Raw genomic sequence first — 8316 nt, 5'->3', positions numbered from 1 at the left:
AAGATCGTCTGCCGGTCGTCCTACCGATCAGTAACTCGGGTGTGTCTGGCTCCGTTCCCACTGGTACTGGTCATTTTTGGGACCGAGTTGTGGTTGGTGTAGTCCTTCCTGCGTCTGGTTTATCTAGTGGTGGTCGAGGGACGACACCCGAGGTTGAGCAGCCGTCCCTCTCCCCCTCCTCATGGGGGAGAAGGGTATGCTTCTTGGTCGTAGCACGTTAGACGTGTTGCAGTTCCGTCAGCTTTGGAGGACGCTGGCTCTTCACGTGTTGGCTCTACGCTGCGTTTTTAGTGGCAACATTCCCTCGTCTTTGCCCAAGACGCCTGGTCAGGAAGACGATGCTAGCAATGACGATGGCGGATCACTGGTGTTGCAGGCGATTGTTCGGTAATCTCCAACAACCCATACCAAAAAGGATGACTTGTGCAGTCTTGAGTCTTGACGATGGTCTGCTAGCTTAATGGAGGGTGGTGACGCCTTTGTTCCAGTCATGAAATCCATGAAAATTTTCAATCCATTGCTCCATAATTCAACCCGTATTAATAGGGCTTTTCAAGTCAAAGTGAAGACTTCACACAAAAGTTTATTAGAGAAGAAAAACAAAAAATTTAAACAACTAAGCTAAAATATACTTACTTGGTGATATCGAAACTTATGCTTTGATACCAAAGTTGTTACACCCTAAAAATTATAATCCAAAATTACGATCATTTTTTTCTTTAATGCAAAGACTTATCTATGACATTGCTCTATCCAAACTAAACTCTAAGTGGTCTGCTAAAACGTAAACGTGAGAATGTATATTAGTCACTCAGTTCGAGAAATAGGCAACTAAGAACTCTTTATCAAATAAATACTGAAAATACAATGGAAAACATTTAATTATTTTTTATTATAAATTTTGGAAGGATTACAAATATGATAACTCAATACGAGTCTAGATTCAATTCTTGTGCGTCCATCTCCAACTCAGGATTCAGTTTCAACTCAGAAATTTGATATCCAAATAGCAATTAAGCAATAACATCCACAGATTTATAATAAAAATAATTAAGAAATATAATCAAATTAAATGCAAGTTTAATCAGTTTATAAATTGTTCCTAAAATAATCCAAGATCTAAGAAATGGTCATTGCATCATTAGAACATCCTACCATCGCTTCAACTTCCTACTTATTACATGAATATAGTAATATAGATGTCAAAATCATCAAGTTGAGGTAGGAACACAATAACCATGTATGCATATACAAAACTAAGTACACATAAAACCAAACATAATTTTGAATATATTGACTGCATAATTAAATTATAAGGCATTCAACCGAACATACATAACCAACACTTCTATGCAACATGCCAAGGAACAAGAATAATTTCTTGATTATGGATCTGAATTATTAGGGCATGTTTTCACATAAGTTTTCACAAAATAATGTGAACAAGTTTGAGGATTTATATTTTTGTTTCTTATCATCTTGCGGGTACTCTGAGTATAATCGTTGTAAACCTGAGATTTTTTTTTGGTAATTAAAATGAATAAATAATGAACTTTATATGCATCTATGACATGAGTGCAATTTCTTGATTTTCTTGATTTTGAATTATTATAAAATCAAGTCTCAAGTTATGAAGAATATTGCAAGAATAATTGTAAAATTTAAAATATGTAGACTAAACAAGAAAGTAAATGATTTGTATATGTTTAGATTATGGATATTGGATTTGGATCTAAATTCTAGCATTTAAGTTCAATATGGATTTGGACCTTAAATTAAGTAGTGAATTTAATTCATGATATTTGGATCCAACCCAATTAAGTTGGATATAATCCATGATATTTGGATCTAATTAGGAATAAATTGAGAGCATGATATAACTTAGGATATTTGGATCCAATCTCATTGGATTCGACCTATAAGGTGAGACGCTCTAAACAATGTCATTATTGTTTCGATAAAAATCTTGATCGATTGGTGTCTCACCTATTAAATCGAATTTAATCTTGATGTTCTTCATTTCGAGGGCATCAAAATCGACTATCTATGCGCCCAAATTGGTGTTGATTTGAGCTTTTTATCATCAACCAAAGTTCATACCTAATTATAGGTCAAAAATCAATTTTTTCAACGTGGACTAAATTTTCTTGCCAATTTGTATGTGCATGATTAAATCTAAGAGCACTACGATGATCTACGTTTTGAGGGTTATTGAATCGACTATTTAAACATTGAATTCTAATGAGTCTTTGGGTTAGTAAGCCTCCCGAAAAGTTATCATGTCATTAGAACCCAAGCTAGGATAAGAAGTTCTCACTTTTCTTCTCTAGCTTAATTAATTTTGAAATATAATAAATTAAGATCCATAATTTATTTTTTTATTTTATTTATAAAAAAATAATAAATATTAACCTCTTATATTAGAGATGAGGCTCTTGCCTAAGCTCATCTATAAATAGAAGCCCTCACGAGGATGATTAACACGGTTAGTTCTCCCTCCCTCTCCCATTCTCATTAGAATTCTTTTTTTCTTAGAGCTTTTTCAATAACTATTGAAGCTACTCCAAGGTGCTAGGATGATAGACGAAGATGTTGGTGATTTCGAAAACATGTTTCAAGTAGGATTCATCCTACGCGTAGTATAGATCGAATGTAAATGCATAAATTGTGCGTCTTTCCGATTCTATGGCCTGCTCCATGGTGGATCGCATCTGGAATAGGTTTGAAAAAGGTTTTGAAAGCGTTTTAATTTAATACCATGCTTTAAAACAGATTTACAAAATCGTTTTTGATAAATCTATGCCCGAACGACAAAACTAGAAAATTGAGTAACCCGAAACATATAGTTTTGTGTTCCTACGTAATTTTTGATGGTTAAATCTTTGTTTTCAGCATGATTGGATGTATATTTGCTTTTGTGCAAGTGTTTATAGTGTGAATCATGTTCCTGCAAATTTATTTTATGCGTTTTATGGTATTTTTGCATGCTAGCATCTTAAACTAATTATTCTGTACAAAAATCATGATTTATTTTGATAGTTTAGAATACAAAACATGTATCATAATCATATGACGTTTCTTTATGACTATAGATGATGTTTAGATATTGTTCATGTGTTGATATATGATTAAAAATTGATATTTCATGTTTATGCTTGAGTTTTCTTGTTTTTCTCATGATTTATATTGTATTTTATCATATTGTCTTGATTTTTTTTATCAATCCATCATGGTAAAATAAATATAGCTCTCAAATCGGATCACCAATGCCCAAACCCTTTTATGAAGACCTTTCAGACATCTGGGAGGTGTCTTAAAAAAATATTGGGCCTTATTGGTGGTACGAAAGTGAGGGTTATGGTTATTGCAACCCAAGATAGAAATTTTGTTCTACGTGCAGAGTGATTCTTGATAGAAATCAATGGTTTCGAATTAATAGTTGATTTTTTGATATGTTATGCACATCATATGAATATATCTAAAAAAAATAAAAAATATATATTTTATTTTCTACAAATCTGAAAGATTCACACAAATCATGAAAAATTCAAGATTTTGCATAAAACTTGGATCTGGAACAGTCTCAGACTGGGTCCGGTCCAGAAAATCTAGAAAACTCATATGAATGGGTTTTTTGGTAAACTCATATAATTCTGAAAGTTAACAAGCATACCACCAGAAAATTTGGGAGGACAAAATCTCTCTCGGATTGGGTCTGGTGACTACTTCTTTGAGAAACAAGATTCTAGCATGTTCTGACAAAAGAGAAAAATAGTCTCGGGTCCATGAATTTCTACTGGCAAACAAAATAGTTTTTATAAAATCTATTACTTGAATTTGAAAGTTAATAGCCTCTTATATTACTGTGAATTTTTATAGAGATATAGCTATTTGTTTTGATGGTCTGTTAGACCCACAAACAATATGCAAATTCTAATGTTATTCAGTTCTTGATTTTAAATAATATATTGACTTGTGAATTTATTTTTCTAAAATCATGTGCTTGATTATGATATGAGATGTTAATCATGTATATGTTGATGTGAGATTTACCATGAATATGTTGTATGTATGCATATAGATTATTTATATATGATGGCATATGAGACTGCATGTTAAACATGAGAATTAAGCATGATAATTAGGCAAGTGGTATGCATAATCATGCATATGTTATTTTATGAAGTTTATAGTTCATGCTAAATTGAAATGACTCTCATACATCATGAAGTGTGGTATGTGTCATGTGTCATGTTGTAAGTCATATAAGGCATGCATACATGGGGTTCGAATGTGAGTCAGGTTCGGTGGAACTAATGTGGTGCTTGTGAGTACCTGGTTTGGCTTTGTTAAACATGCTCATATACACGCACACACTTTAACTAGACTCTTGGGTCCTCCTTACTATAGAGCATACAATTTGAGTTGAGTTTAAATGAGCTATGTTAGGACACCTCGGTGACTATAGGGTGTGTGGGTTCTTGTTATATGAGGCCGTAGTTTGAGCTATGCATAGTGGAGTTGAGGTTGTTGAGCATGGTGCAGAGTGCACATAATGTGTAGTTGAACCTATTATAAATAGCACTTAATAGCTCATTTGTTCCAGTAACCTACTTTGGAGAGGATAGGAGGTACACTCTTCAACTGACATGTTTTGAGCTTGGGCTTCCAGTCATTAGTGTAAGGAGCTGGGGTTATCAATTTATCCTAGGTAGACAGTTTGGCTTTGCAGAGTAAAAATTGATTCCCTAGACCACTGTTAAGTTTCTCTCTCAGTTAAATATTGCTTCAGTGGATGTTTGACCTGGCTATTCGAATCAATGTTTTAATTAAAATATATAGCACAATAAACCTTCATCTGATTGCTGAGTTAGGATTAGGTCCTAAGTGTGTACCCTTCAAGAAAGTAAAGAAAAATAATGCATTAGATTAAGTTCACCAATGGTTAAATGATTCATTGAATGTTGATATAAATTTTTATGTTTGTCATGTATAATTTTTAATTCATGCATATGTTGGCATACATGGATCTATTTGATTATTATCTTGATTGCTAATGATATAATACATGTACATTATTTGATGGTAAGAATGAATTATTGTGTAAACCTGCATGATTGATTTATTATTATTGTGATATTTAACTGTATTGAGTTTATAGGCTATAACATGTTATGATTTAGTTGAATTGGGAAAGATGTATACTTTGTGTATTTGCATTCTTTCCATGCCTATGTGTAGGGTGTTTTCCTAGTGGGGCTATAGCTAATGCCCCTACATTTTAATATTTCAGGTAACAAATAAGGTAGAGGGCGATGATAAGAGACTCAGGGTGACGTCAAGAGAGTCATAGTCCTTTAGGTTGTTGGATGGACTAAATCATTTTATTTGCTTTATTATTATTTTTTATTCCTATAAACTCTATTATTTGGAAGACTAGTATTTGATTTATTGTAATTCAATTAATGATTTGATTCAATTATTCTAGTCTTTTAAGTGTGTTGGTAACTGTAACCCACCCAAAGTTTGAATCGAATCAAAAAAAGAGTTTCCACTGTGTTCTTTAAAATCGTGTAAAGTGATTTAAAAAAAAATCTTAAAATTTTTAGTTTAAAAAATTGGAGCGTTACAATCGTAGCCTTAGAGGAGACCATTCAGGTGTTTGTTATGACATGTATTTTAATTCTCTGAGTGACTTACTGAGACTGATTCACTGAGGATGGTCAATGACCAAGAGAAAACCTACCGGTGGTCGAGATTTTGAGGATGCATTCTAATACTTTTCCAGAAGATATGTACCTACCACCTAGGACACATTGGTAGTCTAACCCATAACTTCGAGGACTGGAGACCAAGTAAGATGTTGTTTTTCTCATAAACAAATGATGGTCCAACAGAGTTTTGTAGCACCTACCATCTCCACGGTAAGCCCAAGTTTGAATGAATTATTAGAGTTTTTTATTAAAACAAGGTTCCATACATTTTTATCACATGTGCCCACATAGCACCTAAGGCTCAAAAGCCCAAGTACCCCTTCAGGGTAACTCTCATTATTGGCCTTCAAGCATGAGCATCATACTACCCATCATGGTACTTATACAAATTTATTTGCTCAATCAGATTCATAACTCATTCAATATGCTCAGGTGCCTTTAATGTAACGCTCCAGAATTTCTAATCGAAATTGTGCAATTTTTGACAATCTTTTTTTCTGGCATGCATATCATTGGTTACATTTACCAAGGTAGGGACTGGACCAAAAATATCCCCCCCCCCCCTGGTTAGCTTCTAGTTGGTTTCATTCCAACTAGTTCTAACTACTAGTTATTTTTTTGGTATATTTTATTATTTGCAAGTTTTACTTTTTCTTGATATTACTTTTAGAAACTTCAAATTATAAAATTTTCATATTGGTCCTATTTTATTTTTAAAAACTCTAAATCATAAAATTTCTACTTTGGATCTTCTAGTTGAATTTGACCCATATTAGATTCGATCCAAATCCAAATTAGATCTAAACTCTATAAGAACACTTTAACAATTTTTCCTTAATTTAAATTCATAATTTAACAAATAATTCAAGTGTAATTAGCCACTTAATGTTAATTAGATATAATTTATAATTAACTATGATTAATTAAGAAATAAACACTAATTTAATTACTCTGACTAATTAATGCCTTAATTTCTAGTTCTAAAAATACTAACAAATCTTAATTAGCCAGGATAAATATTAAGTCAATATTTTCACAACTTGAATTTCCACACCAAAAATTCTCTTTATTTTGATTAAAAAATTTAGGAATTTTGTGGGTCTTACATCCTACCCCTCTTCAAAAAAATTTCGTCTGCAAAATCTTGTTACAAAGCTAAAAAAAAAGGTTAGCGTATTTTTCTCTCATAATGGCTTCAGGTTCCTATGTACATTTCTCGATGCTATGGTGTTGCCAACATACTTTGACTAACAGGATCATCTTTGATCGCAAAACTTGATCTTGACGATCAATGATTTCTATCAGTCGTTCTGATGCGATTAGATCCTCTTACACCTCTACGTCTTCATATTTGATGACATAGGAAGGGTCATGAATGTATTTTCGCAACATAGATACATGAAAGATGTTATGAATCTAGGCATACTGTGGCGGTAACTCCACACGATATGCTGCTTCACTAATCTGTTTCAGGATTTTGAATGGTCTAACGAATCTCGAACTTAACTTGCCCTTCTTCCTGAAACTGAACATGCTTTTAGTAGGAGACACTTTCATAAATACCATATCTCCTTTAGCAAAATTAATCACCCGACACTACTGGTCGGTGTAACTCTTCTATCGGTCCTAGGCAGTTTTTAGCCTATCTTGGATTTTCTGAACTTGCTGGGTGTAGTGCTGCAATACCATTGGTGAAATTGCTCACTGATATCATCTCAGTAAGTTGGTGATCTACACGACCTTCTATACAAAACTTCGTATAGAGTCATCCCAATACTTGCATGATAGTTGTGGTTATATGAAAATTCCACCAAACTCAGATGTACATCTCAATCACCCTTTCATTTGAGCATACAAGCTTGTAGCATGTCTTTTAATGTTTGAATCATTCTTTCTAACTGACCATTAGTCTGCGGATGAAATGCAGTATTGAACTTAAGCTTTGTACCCAAAACTTGTTGTAGCTATCCCCAAAATTGTCATGTAAACAGTGGATCATGGTCCAAAATGATCAAAATTGGTATTTCGTATAATCTCATGATCTCTTTGACATATAAATCAGCCAGGCTCTCAAGAGGCTGATTGATCCTGATGGGTAAAAAGTGAGCAGACTTAGTGAGTCTGTCAACTATAACCCAAATCACATCATGTTTCTTGCTGATCCTTGGTAGACCTACCACAAAGTCCATGGTAATGTCTTCCCATTTTCATTGAGGAATCTCAATTTTCTGTATTGTCATGCCAGGTCTTTGGTGCTTAATCTTAATCTGCTGACAAGTCAAGCATCTTGAGACGTATGCCGCTACTTCTAACTTCATGTCATTCCACTAATATTTTTGTTGCAGGTCCTTGAATGGATCTGATCAATTGGAGACCCTTTGAGACAGACTCAGGTCACATTAAGATCATCAACCTAGCTGTGCAGACCAAACTCATGGATCAAATTATTGCTCAATAAAAGGATGACCCGAGCTTCACATTGATGGTTGCAGTGCAAGCAAGACGAGACAACCTGATGCAGAGCATCCTCAAGATCTGAGCTTTGAAGATGAATTGGATCCCAATCAAATTCCTAAGATCCACTCCAGGATGCAATTCGAGG

This window comes from Nuphar pumila, chromosome 3, assembly GCF_984573655.1.
Source record: "Nuphar pumila chromosome 3, dmNupPumi1.hap1.1, whole genome shotgun sequence".
Taxonomy (NCBI): Eukaryota; Viridiplantae; Streptophyta; class Magnoliopsida; order Nymphaeales; family Nymphaeaceae; genus Nuphar; species Nuphar pumila.
The sequence above is the reverse complement of the archived record's forward strand: the minus strand, read 5'-3'. Positions refer to the sequence as shown.